Consider the following 16,318-nt stretch of genomic DNA (forward strand, 5'->3'; position numbering starts at 1 on the left):
GAGTTACGGCAACCACGGTGGCTGGAGGTGATACATTTAAACTTTCAATTTTCTGGGCAAGAGCATTCACTTTTGCTTTAACATGATCAAGGCTACTTATCTCGTACATCCCACCTTTTGTTTGAGGTTTTTCTACCATTGTTCGGTCGCTTCCCCACTGATAATTATTTTGGGCCATGCTCTCGATAAGTTGATAAGCGTCGGTGCAAGGTTTATCCATAAGCGCATCACCGGCGGCGGTGTCTATTGTTAACCTTGTGTTGTACAAGAGACCATTATAGAAGGTATGAATTACTAACCAGTCCTCTAACCTATGGTGCGGACAAAGTCTCATCATGTCTTTGTATCTTTCCCATGCTTCGAAAAGAGACTCGTTGTCTTTTTGCTTAAATCCATTTATCTGGGCTCTCAACATAGCTATTTTGCTTGGGGGAAAATATCGGGCAAGAAAGACTTTCTTCAACTCATTCCATGTGGTGACTGAGTTGGAAGGAAGAGACTGAAGCCATCTTCTAGCTTTATCTCTTAACGAGAAAGGAAAAAGACGAAGTCAAATTTCCTCTGAAGTGACACCATTAGCTTTAACGGTATCAGCGTATTGGACAAATACGGATAAATGAAGGTTTGGATCCTCGGTAGGATTTCCAGAAAATTGGTTCTGTTGCATTGCCTGCAACAGCGAAGGTTTAAGTTCGAAGTTATTCGCTTCGATTACGGGTGGAGAAATACTCGAATGCGGCTCATCTTGCGATGGAGCAGCGTAATCTCGAAGAGCATGAGCTGGTTCTGCCATTGCTGGTATCGTCGAAGGAAGAAGATTTTTGAGATCGGGAATTTCGATTGGAGGAAGATTGTTTGTAGCACGATACTCCCAAATTCGTCATAATAATCGGAGATATCGTTCAACGTCGTTGATTCGTAAGTAGTACGGTTCGCCTTGTGAGCGAGTGTGTGGCATACAAATCAACGAAAAAGAAGGAAAAATAAAAATTGCCTTAGTCTCTACAGCGTAACAGGAGAGTTACGATATCGACTAAATAAAAGTCCCCGGCAACGGCGCCAAAAAATTTGATCGTGACTTTGTGAGTCTATCAGGGTATTAACTGCAAGTGCACAATCTAATCGCGTAGTTTTAAAAGATATCGATCCCACAGGGACTTAATGAATCGATATACCGTTTTTCTAGGGTTACTGCGTAAAGCTAAGGCGGATGATACTTTGATGATTAAGGGGAATAGTAAAACTAAATTTAGATCTAGATTAAATATCAAATAACACGGATATCGGTATGTAGTTCGTCGTAATTAGGGAATCAAATCTTCGTTGGTCTTTTTCTTAATTTTTAAATAAGTCTTTTCCGTATACACTATTAATTAAAAGTCTTGTCCTCAAACTCTCGCTCTGTTGAATCAGACTATGACTTTATATTAACGTACGCTCTCACTATTTCGCTATATCTAAAATCACTTTTTGAAACAATAGAATCTATAGAAACTCTTTTTAAGAAAATACTAACCGTTTAAACGCCCTCGTCTCAAACTCTCGCTCTGTTGACTTAGACTATATGATTAAACTTAAATGCTTAACTCTCGTCCTCACATTTAAGCTTTAAAAATAATTTTTGAAAATGATTAGAATTTAATTAACTTTAAAAATTGCTTTCGCCCTTATTTAAAGTTAATGTTCAATTTACACTGTCCAGTTAAAAGCTCAAACCGTCATTCTATAGATTTTAACTTCTTTATGTCTTTTACTCTCGTATAAAAACTTTGGTATTAACTCTGTAAATTGAGCACAAAGCATATGTAAATTAAAACAATAACTCAATTAATTAATGAACCTGGAAAATTACTAGAAATCTTGGTTTTGTTCCAAGCCTCGATGCTCGAACACTCTACCACAAGTCGGTTGGATTTGTTCTTCACAATTCTTGATCAGACAGGAAGGTAAAAACAAAGAAATAAAATACTATGATCTAACGTAAGGTTAAATCCAGTAAAAATTACACAATAGTTTCCGGTGTAGAAACTATCGTGAGAAAATGAATTGAATGCTTAGGAAATTAAGCTAGCAAAGAAAAGAAAATAAAATGCTAAGAAAATATAATGCTGGAAAATTAGAAAGCAGGAAAAATATTGCACGGCGTAGAGGTGTCCAATTGGATCTTTTGGGGTCTATTTATATTCATCCATAAAATAACCGTTTCCTCAAAAGCATCTTCAGTAGGGTTCCAAAGTGTCAACGAGTCAAGAGGAAAAATAGGAGAGAACGTCCTTCTGTTATGCGCGTCAAAGCCAAAATATAGGAGTGGGGGTGTGACGACCGTCACACTATGTGTTACGGTCGTAACTCTAGGTAAAGGGGCGTGACGCTCGGCACGTGAGTGTGGCGGTCGTCACAGTCATTTTGCTTGCCCCAAACGTGGGTTGGGCTTTAGTGAGATGCTTTTCCTAGAGAATCCTCTTTTTGCACCCCTTTTCTTTCCTTTTCATACATGCTTCAAATAATGTTACCTGAAATAAATAATAAGAGAATACCAAGTAATATCGAATAATATAAAATAAATTGAATCAAATAATAATATAATTTAATTAAATCAAGTCTAAAATGTGATATAGTTTCATGTTATCAACGCCGCGAAACCCTCCCGCTGTACCTACTAACCCCTAGTGGGGGTACAAGCCTGAACTTCATTGTGTGTATCATTCCGGTGCTCCCGGACACGACGTAGAGAACTGTTATCCCCTGAAGACCAAGGTGCAAGACCTTGTGAGAAGTGGGATTCTGTTTTTCGAGGACGTAGGTCCGAATGTGAAGAAGAACCCATTGCCCGAGCATGGGAAGTATGTCAATATGGTCCAGGGCTGCCTTGGCAAGTACAAGGTGAAATATGTCAGTCATATCCGGAAATCGCTGGTTGAGATGCATAGATTGCTGCGTGACTATAGCCATTATGAGCATGATCACGACAGATGTAGAGTATGTTCCGTCAATAAGAGAGGATGTCACCAGGTGCGCAAAGATGTGCAAGAGATGTTGGACGAAGGAGTCATTGAGATCCTTCAAAATAGAAATGTTGACAAAGAAGAGCTCGAAGTCAATGTAATTTCCCCGGTGTTCCGGATACCTGAGCCTATTGTCATCAAGTATGAGGGTAGAAAGCAAAAGGTTTCTCCTGCTCTGGTCATCAAACCAGTCGGACCTGTACCGTATTCCTCTGAGAAAGCGGTTCCCTATCGCTACAACGCTGTGGCAGTGGAAAATGGGAAAGAGGTGTCCTTGCCCTCTTCATCTGTTGTTAACATTGCTGATGTCAGTGGTTTGACCCGTAGCGATCGTGTATTTTCAACACCGTCGAAGCCTCAAGCTGATGTTCGAGGAAGTGTTGATGCTGATTTTGTTGAGCGCCCGATTGGGAATGCCGTGAGCACTCCGAATGTGGCACTTGTTGTTAAGCCCTCCTCTACGTTAAGAACTCCTGCTTCTGCTAGACCGAGTGGCAATACGAAAGAAGACTGTGATGAGATGCCGAGGCTCATCAAAAGGAGCGAGTACAACGTTGTTGACCAGCTTCTACAAACGCCATCCAAAATATTTGTGTTATCATTGCTTTTGAATTCAGAACCACACCGAGAAGCTCTGCAGAAGGTGTTGGAAGTGGCGTACGTGGATCACGATGTCACAATAGAACAATTAGATAGTATTGTTGCAACCATTACCGCTTGTAACAACTTGAGTTTTTGTGACTCCGATCTCCCCGAGGAGGGAAGATACCACAACTTGGCATTACACATATCTATGGGTTGCAAAGACGACGCCATGTCCAATGTTCTGGTGGACACTAGGTCATCATTGAATGTATTGTCGAAATCCACTCTTGCGAAGCTGTCATATCAAGGGCCTCCCATGAGGCAGAGTGGAGTAGTTGTGAAGGCTTTCGACGGGTCTCGCAAAACTGTGATTGGTGAAGTTGATCTCCTAGTCAAAATCGGACCAAGTGATTTCAAGATTACCTTCCAGGTTATGGATATTCACCCATCGTATAACTGTCTTTTGGGAAGACCATGGATTCACGAGGCGGGCGCCGTGACGTCCACCCTACACCAGAAATTGAAATTTGTAAAGAATAAGAAGCTGGTGGAGGTAGGGGGAGAAAAGGCTCTCCAGGTCAGTCATTTGTCTTCCTTCTCTTATATAGATGTTGAGGATGAAGTTGGAACTCCGTTCCAAGCTTTATCTATTGCAGAGCCTATTAAGAAGGGAACTTCTTCATTTGTTTCCTACAAAGATGCAAAGTTGGCCATTGAGCATGGCGCAACTGCTGGTTTGGGGCAAATTATTGAGTTAAAAGACAACAAGTCCCGGGCTGGCATAGGTTATTCTTCTGGGGTTTCCAATACGCAAGGGTTGTTCAAGAGTGGAGGTTTCATCCACACCAATCAAGACGAGGAGGTTGCTGCTATCTTGGAAGAGGACGAAGAGGATTCTGGCAACTTTGTCATCCCTGGAGGGATCTGCAATAATTGGGTCGCTGTGGATATTCCAACAGTTATCCATAAGTCAAAGTAATGTTCATTGTGTTTAAAAACCCTTCTCTCATGCCAAAGGGAGAAGTGATGACATTGTTGGCGCATAAATATAATGATATTTTCATTCAATAGATTCATGCTAAATGTTTGTTTTTCCAATTGTTTTCCCTTTTCGTTTTTGCATGAAATTGGTGATCACATAAAACCCTAAAAATAGAATAAAATCAATCTTTTCATCTGCATAATGATTTGCCTTGTTTGAATTCTAAAAGCTCTTTATATCCAAAATCATTATGCAGGTTAATCAAACCCATTGAACATAATGATCCAACACCATCTCCCAACTTTTAATTCCCTGTATTTGAGGCGGAAGAAGATGATGATGAAGAGATTCTTGACGAGATTACCCGCCTACTTGAGCATGAAGAGAAAATCATTTAGCCGCATCTTGAGAATCTAGAAACAGTCAACTTGGGGTCTGAGGATTGTGTGCGAGAAGTGAAGATTGGGGCACTCCGGGAAGAGTCTGTTAAGAAGGGGTTGATTGAATTACTACGAGAATATGTTGACGTCTTCGCTTGGTCATATGAAGACATGCCTGGTCTAGATACTGATATTGTGTAACATTTCCTACCTTTAAAGCCTGAGTGCGTGCCTGTGAAGAAGAAGCTCAGAAGAACTCATCCTGATATGGTAGTAAAAATCAAAGAGGAAGTTCAAAAGCAAATTGATGCGGGGTTTCTAGTGACTTCTACATATCCTCAATGGGTGGCCAATATTGTGCCCGTGCCTAAGAAAGACGGTAAAGTCCAGATGTGTCTGGACTATAGAGACTTGAATAAAGCTAGTCCGAAAGATGATTTCCCTCTACCACACATTGATATGTTGGTAGATAATACGGCTAAATTCAACATCTTCTCATTTATGGATGGATTTTCCGGATATAATCAGATTAAAATGGCACCCGAGGATATGGAGAAGACAACATTCATCACACCTTGGGGAACATTCTGTTATCGAGTGATGCCCTTCGGTTTGAAGAACGTCGGAGCCACGTATCAACGAGCTATTACTACCTTGTTTCATGATATGATGCATAAGGAGATCGAGGTATATGTTGATGATATGATTGCTAAAACAAGAACGGAAGTTGAACATGTAGAGCACTTGTTGAAGCTTTTTCAGCGTTTGAGAAAATATCAGCTTCGTCTGAATCCTAACAAGTGTACATTTGGGGTCCGTTCTGGTAAGCTATTGGGCTTTATTGTCAGTGAAAGAGGTATTGAGGTTGATCCTGCAAAGGTCAAAGCAATACAAGAGATGCCTACGCCCAGAACTGAGAAGCAAGTCCGAGGTTTTCTTGGCCGCTTGAATTATATTTCCAGATTCATATCCCACATGACTGCCACATGTGCACCAATATTCAAGCTCCTCCGGAAAGATCAGTCTCATGATTGGACCGAGGATTGCCAGAAAGCTTTTGACAGTATTAAAGAGTATCTGTCTGAGCCTCCGATCCTGTCTCCGCCCGTGGAAGGAAGACCATTGATTATGTATCTGACTGTTCTTGAAGACTCAATGGGTTGTGTCCTTGGTCAACAAGACGAATCAGGAAAGAAAGAGTATGATATTTACTACTTGAGCAAGAAGTTTACTGATTGTGAGTCTCGATACTCAATGCTTGAGAAGACATGTTGTGCTTTGGCTTGGGCCGCTAAGCGCTTACGCCAGTATATGTTAAATCATACGACTTGGTTGATATCTAGAATGGATCCGATCAAGTATATCTTTGAGAAGCCTGCTTTAACAGGGAGCATTACCCGTTGGCAGATGTTGTTATCTGAGTATGATATTGAGTATCGAGCTCAGAAGGCTATTAAAGGTAGTATCTTGGCTGATCACTTGGCACATCAGCCGATTGAGGATTATCAGTCAGTTCAATATGACTTCCCAGATGAGGACATTCTGTATTTGAAAATGAAAGATTGTGATGAGCCTACGCTCGATGAAGGGCCAGAGCCTGGTTCCCGTTGGAGCATGGTATTTTATGGCGCTGTAAATGGTATTGGGGCAGTGATTATCACTCCTCTGGGCACACATTTTCCTTTTACAACAAGGTTAACTTTCAAATGCACGAATAATATGGCTGAGTATGAAGCTTGTATTATGAGATTGGAGGAGTGCATTGATCTAAGGATCAAGCATCTTGATGTATATGGTGATTCGGCCCTCGTTGTTAATCAGATTAAGGGTGAATGGGAAACGAATCAGCCTGGCCTCATTCCATATAGGGGTTATGCGAGGAGGATTTCAACGTTCTTTATTGAGGTTGACTTCCATCATATCCCTCGAGATGAGAATTGGATGGCAAATGCTCTTGCTACACTTGCTTCAATGATTGTGGTTAGACTTTGGAATGAAGTTCCCAATATCACTGTGATACGCTTGGACAGACCAGCTCATGTATTTGTAGTAGAAGAAGTAAAAGATGAAAAGCCATGGTAGTATGACATCAAACGTTTCCTTCAGAGCCAGATTTACCCGCCTGGGGAATCTGTGAAAGATAGGAAGACTCTGAGGAGATTATCAGGAAGTTTTTACCTCAATGGTGATGTACTCTACAAGAGATACTTTGACTTGTTTCTGCTCAGATGCGTGGATAGACACGAAGCAGACCTGTTGATGACTGAGGTCCATGAGGGTTCATTTGGTACTCATTCCAATGGACACACCATGGCTAGAAAGATGTTGAGAGTAGGCTACTATTGGCTGACAATGGAGTCTGACTGCTGCAAATATGTGAAGAAATGCCATAAGTGTCAGATTTATGCGGATAAGATTCATATTCCCCCGACAGTTCTGAATGTGATTTCATCACCATGGCTTTTCTCCATGTGAGGAATTGACATGATTGGCATGATAGAACCATAAGCGTCCAATGGACAAAGATTTATTCTTGTAGCAATTGATTACTTCACAAAGTGGGTTGAAGCGGCATCATATGCTAATGTAACCAGACAGGTGGTTGTAAAATTCATCAAGAATCAACTCATATGTCGTTATGGTGTGCCAGATAAGATCATTACTGATAATGGATCTAACCTGAACAACAAGATGATGAAAGAGCTATGTAGTGAGTTCAAGATTGCGCATCATAATTCTTCTCCTTACAGACCCAAGATGAATGGGGCTGTTGAAGCTGCTAATAAGAATATCAAGAAGATTATCCAGAAGATAGTTGTCACGTATAAAGATTGGCATGAGATGCTGCCGTTCGCTTTACATGGATATCGTACATTTGACTGCACTTCAACAGGGGCAACCCCTTTCTCTCTCGTTTATGGCATGGAGGTTGTGCTCCTAATAGAGGTGGAGATCCCATCAATGAGAGTCTTGATGGAAGCCAAGTTGACTGATGTTGAATGGGTTCAGAGTCGTTATGACCAGTTGAATTTGATTGAAGAGAAGAGATTGACTGCCATGTGCCACGGTCAGTTATATCAACAAAGAATGAAGAAAGCCTTTGATAAGAAGGTCAAGCCTCATGTGTTCCGAGAAGGTGACCTCGTGCTCAAGAAAGTCTTGTCTTTCGCGCCCGATTCCAGGGGAAAGTGGACTCCAAACTATGAAGGTCTATATGTTGTTAAAAGAGCCTTTTCAGGCGGTGCTTTGATACTTACGACTATGGATGGGGAGGATTTCACTCATCCTGTGAATTCAGATGCAGTCAAGAAATACTTCGCCTAAAAATAAAAACAGAATAGCTCACTAAGTTGAAAACCCGAAAGGGCGGCTTAGGAAAATATGAGCGTCTCGGTGGATTGAAAACCTGAGAGGGCGATCCAGGAAAAAGTTAGAGACATAAAAAAATGAATGTATGTATCCCGCTAGATTGAGTACCTCACCCTGGGGCAATCTAGGAAAAAAATAGGGATTTGGCAAGTAACTGCATCCTGACAAGACTTTGTTCTACAACTGTTATCTGTCAAAGATTCTCGCCCATTCACCATCAACCAAAGCTTCAAATAAATCGGATTCAGAATTGGTGGAGAAATGGTCATTATGTTCAATGTAGCCCTTTTCCAATATATATCACCAATTTCAAATTTGTAAAGATCTATGGAGTCTTGCCATTTGCAAACTACCATTCCATCAAATAAACTTAAGCCTTTATCCAATTATTTGCACTCTTATTTGTTTCTATTCAAAAAATGTTTTGCATGTTTTAATTGAAAAAAATGTCATTGTTTTAAATAATCAAATTTTTCATAATTTGTTTTTAAACAAAGTGAACATTCACAATGACATAAGGATACTGGGAATGCCTTCAGTGCTCTCCCAAGGATGGTAAGATTCTTGATAGGGTAAGGCAGTTGTTCATGTTCCTGGCATGTTGGTGTCCTCTTCCTCCTAAGCCTTTTGTGGTTTCTGCCCCTAGTAGAGTGTTGGGAAGATTTATTCCTCCCTCCTTCTTTCAGCAGAATAGTGATTCTTCCTCCTCGGAAGATGTGATTTCATTATTTAGGACAGTGTTTGATGACCTTTGGAAATTTCTGATTTGGTGGTTGTTCCCCACAGAGTTCCATGATCCCCTTTGTTGATTTCCCCAGTAGAGTGTTTCCATGACGGATTTTTGATGATCTTTGCCTCCAGCTAGAATGTTTTGCTCATTCCCCAGCGGAGATCTTTGTTATCCTGGCTTTCTCTTTTGAGATGTAGTACCGGATGTTTGTACTTGTTTGATGGACTTGTTGGTGTTAAAGATACCTATTTGTCAGCATTCATCATATATAAAACTACACATGTGTGCATATAGTTTTCAAACATTCAGATATTCATATCGCATTCTTTGCCATATATCTTTGTTTGCGATCCCCTGCTAGTTGGTAATACATTTCCCCAAGCAGATGTCGGTGTCTGAACTCCTCATATAGAGTCATCCCCTTAAGTAGAAAGTGTTTACCTTTCCTCCCATATTCCCCACCGAGTTATATCCTCGTGGATGATGATTGCTTCTGTTTCATCCCAACACATATATTGGGATGGGATTCCCTATTGAGTTATATCCTCACTAGGACGAGTCTTGATTCAGCTTGCCTCTTTAGTTTGATCCTAGATTGGCCTCTTGTGACTATTTCCTACGCTTCCCTGTGGTATAAATGAATAATTTCTCAGTAGTCAGTAATCATTCATCTTATCCCCGGCAGAGTCTGTGGTTTTCTACCCTTATACCGGTAGTTGTAAACCCTATTTCATCCCCTTGCAGAGTTAACCTTTTGTTCATCCTAATCGATGACGGTTACTCTTCTGTGGTTTTCTACTCAGTATCCGGTAGATGTAATCCCCTCTTTGACTGTTATCATTATCCAATATTCGGTATTGATAAGTCCTTCACCCCCGGTGGTTTATATCTTGGATAATTGCTCTTATCAAGCAATTTATCCCCAGCAAGTCATCTTTCATATCCCGATTGCCGGTAATGGTTGTTGCTCTCCTTGAATGGTCATCATTATATACCTAGTTTCGGTATCCCGATGCCTTTCTGTGACGGCCGATTTATCCTTTATTAACCCAGTAACCGGTTGTGGATAATCTTCCATGCGAGTATATTATCTATGTTCTGACGGTAATAGATAATATATCTCATGCACTCTTTGGTCGAAGCCTTTTGTTCTTCCCCAGTTGAGTAAGATTCGTATCCCTTTTTGGAATCGAATGTCCATTGTAACACCCTTCTAAATACCCCAAATTATTATAATTAAAATAACAATATATTCATCAGAGTAATTATGCCCCGAAGGGTGTCACACAATCATTTCACAAAATTATCAAAATGTCCTGTCATGCTCATTTATTTAATCAAAATAAGGTTCTTTTGCATAATTCGCAGCGGAATAAAATCCAACATCAATGTAAAACATGTAACACAATACATGTAAATCATTCAACCACCAATATCAATTTAATTAAAACATTCCCTCCCGATGTTACATCTATCAGAGCATGACCCATAAGAACTACTCTAGACTCCAAGCATTAGCTTCTATTCAACTCATTTCTCGTTACCTGAAAAATAGGTGTAAGGGTGAGTTCCTCAATCAATATAATAAGCATTATAGAACAACATGTAATGCCAAGTAATTAACACATTAATTCACCCTAATCATACTACGCATTCAGCAACAGCAATATCCGTTCAAACATCATACTCAACAGTAGATTCTCAACCATAATCAACATCAACAAAACAACACACAACACACATATAATACTGGAATACATCCATTCATATTATATGCCATACATTCATTATGCAATGAGACTCTATGCATGCGGTACCGACTATTTTGTGAACATATAGTCCAACCTCACCGTCCAAATCCAGGCACGGCTACCGAGCTCACTAGTCCCACTCATTTGAGACATAGTGACTCACTCACTAATTCCTCACCATGGGAATTAGCTACCACCCCAAATGGGCCATGCTATGCACGCTACTCACCTAGCAATGCAACAACAACAATAATCAAAATGATTTACTCACTAATTCCTCACCATGGGAATTAGCTACCACCCCAAATGGGCCACGATATGCATGCTAATCACCTAGCAATGCAACACAACAACAACAACACAAGAATAGACGTATGCTCACACTCTAAGCCATATCACAGTCTATTCACAAATGCATACATTCACATCATCATGTATACCATCGCATATCATCAACAAAAGCATATCATATCATGCCACACAATTAATCATAGTATTAGCACACTCTACTAATACCTATACTATTCAAAACAACAAGAAATGATCCCTACAACATCACACCTCAGCTAAGTACATCACTCAGCCTACACAACCAAAACTGCACAACAACAGTTCAGAAAAACCACAAGTCTGCCCATACGCGTATCGCCTATGCCCATACGCGTATGGCGCATTTCCTCGCCCATCCCATACGCGTATCGCCCACACTCATACGCGTATGCTACGCGTACCACATCCTCATACGCGTACCAACAGAGACGTTTTCACGTTCAAAACATCATCTTTTCCACTCATACGCGTAAGGCCTCCTCCATACGCGTACCAGCCAGCTCATACGCGTATTGCCTAGTGCCATACGCGTATGACCAGAAACCAGAACTCTCAGATCTGCTATGGCTTTCTCTGTTACGAAACCTATCCGATCCAACCTTCCACAGTCCAAATTACACAAAATAATCGTCCATATCATCTACACGAATCATATCCTATTCATCTTCACCAATCCTAACATTATCTCTTCTAATTCCTACGAATTCTTTTCAATTATCATCCAATTTCATTCATCCAATATTTCACAAATTCATCATGCATCAATCAAATCAGAGATACAACCAATGGTTATTACTACCCAGTACATATTATCATATAATACCCTTTAACCGATGATAAACCCCCCTTACCTGAGTAAATCCGGCAGTCTCTGAGCTCCAAGCTTTCCCTTCCTTCAACCTTCGTTCTTTTGCTTTTTGCCCTTTCTGCCTCTTTTCCCTTTTCACGTGAAAATAACCTTTTTACCAAAAAATGGGATTTTTTCTAAATTCCAACTTATATATTATTCCAATAAATAATTATTCCAATAATTCCAATAATAATAATAATAATAATAATCCAATTATCTAATTAAATTAATAAATCTATTATTAACTTAATTTAAATAATGACCATATTATTATCGGGGTGTTACAACTCTCCCCCACTAAAAGAGTTTTCGTCCTCGAAAACATACCTCAAGCGAACAACTCTGGGTAAGACTCCTTCATCTTACTCTCCAGTTCCCAAGTCACATTGCCACCTGCTGGTCCTCCCCAAGCTACTTTCACCAAGGCAATCTCTTTACCCCGCAACTGCTTCAACTCTCGATCCTCGATCCTCATAGGTGATGTTTCAACAGTCAGGTTATCTCTCACCTGTACATCATCTACTTGGACTACATGTGACGGATCATGAATGTACCTCCTCAACTGAGACACATGAAAGACCTCGTGCAAATTCGCAAGCGACGGCGGTAAAGCGATACGATAGGCTACCTCTCCTATCCTCTCCAAAATCTGATAAGGACCAATAAATCGAGGTGTCAACTTCTTCGACTTCAAAGCCCGACCAACACCAGTTATCGGAGTAACACGAAGAAACACGTGATCTCCCTCTTGGAACTCAAGTGACTTCCTCCTCTTATCATGATAACTCTTCTGACGACTCTGAGCAATTCTCATCTTCTCCTGAATCATCTTAATCTTTTCCGTAGTTTGTTGAACAATCTCCGGTCCAACCACAGCACTCTCACCGGACTCATACCAACATAAAGGTGTCCGACATCTCCTACCATACAAAGCTTCAAACGGTGCCATACCAATGCTCGAATGAAAACTATTGTTGTAGGTAAACTCAATCAAAGGTAAATAATAATCCCAAGCACCTCCTTTTTCCAAAACACAAGCTCTCAAAAGATCTTCTAATGACTGAATCGTCCTCTCAGTCTGACCATCAGTCTGCGGATGATATGCAGAACTCAATCTCAACTTAGTTCCCAAAGCTCTCTGCAAACCTTCCCAAAATTTCGATGTAAATCTAGGGTCTCGGTCCGAAACAATACTCGACGGAATACCATGCAAACTTACAATCTTCTCAATATACAACTCAGCTAGCCTCTCTAACGGATAATCCATTCTGATCGGAATGAAATGAGCCGACTTCGTCAATCTATCAACAATCACCCAGATAGCCTCAAAATTCTTACTTGTCCTCGGCAAACCAAAAACAAAATCCATACTGATACTATCCCACTTCCACTCTGGAATAGCCAACGGTTGCATTAGCCCAGACGGCTTCTGATGCTCAATCTTTGACTTCTGACAAGTCAAACAGGAATAAACAAAATTCGCAATTTCTCTTTTCATTCCCGGCCACCAAAATAACTTCTTCAAATCATGGTACATCTTCGTAGCTCCAGGATGAATACTCAAGCCACTACGATGTCCCTCTTCAAGAATACTCTTCTTAAGCTCAGTAACATCCGGAATACACACCCGACTACCAAATTTCAAAACACCATTCTCATCAACTCTGAATTCACCACCTTGACCTTGATTCACTAAAGTCAACTTATCAACCAAAAGCATATCGGATTTCTGACCCTCTCTGATCTCATCCAGAATACCACTCGTTAACTTCAGCATTCCCAATTTAACACTATTGTGAGTACTCTCACACACCAAACTCAAGTCTCTAAACTGCTCAATTAAATCCAATTCCTTAACCATTAACATAGACATATGCAATGATTTCCGACTCAATGCATCAGCTACTACGTTTGCTTTACCTGGATGGTAATTCAAACCAAAGTCATAATCCTTCAGAAATTCTAACCATCTTCTCTGTCTCATATTCAGCTCTCTCTGATCAAACAAATACTTCAAACTTTTATGGTCACTGAAAACTTCAAATCTTGATCCATACAAATAATGCCTCCACAACTTCAGAACAAATACCACAGCTGCCAACTCTAAATCATGTGTCGGATAGTTCCTCTCATGAACCCTTAGTTGTCTCGAAGCATAAGCTATAACCTGCTTATTCTGCATCAACACACCACCCAAACCTAACAATGAAGCATCACAGTAAACCTCAAATAATTCCGACGAACTCGGTAATATCAGAATAGGAGCAGTAGTTAACCTTCTCTTTAACTCTTGGAAACCTTCTTCACATTTTGAGTCCCAAACAAACGCTTGTCCCTTTCTAGTCAACATTGTCAACGGTAACGCCAACTTGGAAAATCCCTCAATGAATTTTCTATAATAACCTGCAAGTCCAAGAAAACTCCTTATCTCAGAAACTGACTTCGGAGCTTCCCACCTAGATACCGCTTCTATCTTAGAAGGATCAACAGCCACACCACCTCTTGAAATCACATGACCAAGAAAACTAACTTCTTCTAACCAAAATTCACACTTAGATAGTTTAGCAAATAGCTTCTTTTCTCGTAGAACTCCCAAAACCACTCTCAAATGCTCAACATGCTCTTCTTCAGATTTCGAATACACCAAAATGTCATCGATAAACACCACAACAAACTTGTCTAGGTACGGATGGAAAATCCTATTCATATACTCCATGAATACTCCAGGCGCATTAGTCACACCAAAAGGCATTACAGAATACTCATAATGTCCATACCTTGTTCTGAAAGCAGTCTTCTGAATATCTTCGGTTTTCACACGTATCTGATGATACCCAGATCTCAAATCTATTTTGCTGAACACACTAGCACCAACCAATTGATCCATCAAATCATCGATCCTCGACAAAGGATACCGATTCTTGATCGTCACTTTATTCAGTTGCCTGTAGTCCACACACAACCTCATAGTACCTTCTTTCTTCTTAACCAACAACACTGGTGCACCCCACGGTGACACACTCGGACGAATAAATTTCTTATCCAACAAATCTTCCAACTGACTCTTCAATTCAGCTAGCTCAACAGCAGACATGCGATAAGGAGCCATCGATATCGGTCTAGTACCAGGTACCAAATCAATCGAGAACTCAACTTCACGCTCTGGCGGTAATTCATTCACTTCTTCCGGAAACACATCAGGGAAATCACACACTACAGCTAGATCGCCAATCACCAGTTTATCTTTAGCCTCCAAAGTCGCTAACAGCATAAACAACTCTGCCCCATCTGCTACTTCCTCATTCACTTGCCTTGCTGATAGAAACAAACTCTTTCCTTCCTCAATCTCAGGGAATATCACAGTCTTATCAAAACAGTTGATATAGACTCGGTTAAACACCAACCAGTTCATACCCAGAATAACATCAATCTGCACTAGCGGAAGACACACAAGGTCTATCCCAAAGTCCCTACCAAAAATACTCAAAGGGCAACTTAAACAAATTGAAGTAGTAGTCACTGAACCCTTCGCAGGAGTATCAATCACCATACTTCCATGCATCTCAGATATTTCTAACTTAAGCTTCACAGCACAATCCAAAGATATAAAAGAATGAGTAGCACCGGTGTCAATAATAGCTACAAGAGGAAAGCCATTAATATAACACGTACCTCGGATCAAACGATCATCTGCAGAAGTCTCAGAACCCGATAAAGCAAAAACCTTGCCTCCTGACTGATTCTCTTTCTTCGGCTTAGGACACTGTGGACTGATATGACCCACCTCTCCACAGTTGAAGCAAGTCACAGTCTTCAACCGGCAATCCGCAGCCAAATGACCACCTTTCCCACATTTGAAACACTTCTTCTCATTACTGGTACACTCATGGATACGATGTCCAGCCTGACCACATCTGTAACACTTAACAGGAGCACTAAAATCTCCTCCACTAGGCCTCTTCATCCCACTCTGCCTCTGGAAACCTTTGCCAGCGGCATACGGTTTTCCACGATCAATCTGATTCTTGCCTTTCCTATCAACCCTTTGCTGATAGCTCTCTGCTCTAGCCTTGGAATCCTGTTCGAAAATCCTGCAACAGTCAACCAAATCAGAAAACACTCTAATCCTTTGATACCCAATCGCCTGCTTGATCTCGGGACGCAACCCGTTCTCAAACTTCACGCATTTGGAAAATTCTCCAGCAGCCTCACTATAGGGAGTATAATACTTCGACAGCTCTGTGAACTTAGCAGCATACTCAGTAACAGACTTGTTACCCTGCTTCAATTCCAAGAATTCTATCTCTTTCTTCCCTCTAACATCCTCTGGAAAATA

At 40.6% G+C, this 16,318-nt stretch overlaps 1 non-coding gene across 1 annotated transcript; it reads left to right on the forward strand.

Annotated features, from left to right (window-relative positions):
• The first annotated feature begins 308 nt into the window (after window positions 1-308).
• On the forward strand, window positions 309-415 carry LOC127134151 (small nucleolar RNA R71). Its single transcript, XR_007807911.1, has one exon. It is a non-coding gene; the product is annotated as a small nucleolar RNA R71 (small nucleolar RNA).
• Window positions 416-16,318: the final 15,903 nt, after the last annotated feature.

Source organism: Lathyrus oleraceus, chromosome 3 (assembly GCF_024323335.1).
Source record: "Lathyrus oleraceus cultivar Zhongwan6 chromosome 3, CAAS_Psat_ZW6_1.0, whole genome shotgun sequence".
NCBI classification, from domain to species: Eukaryota; Viridiplantae; Streptophyta; class Magnoliopsida; order Fabales; family Fabaceae; genus Lathyrus; species Lathyrus oleraceus.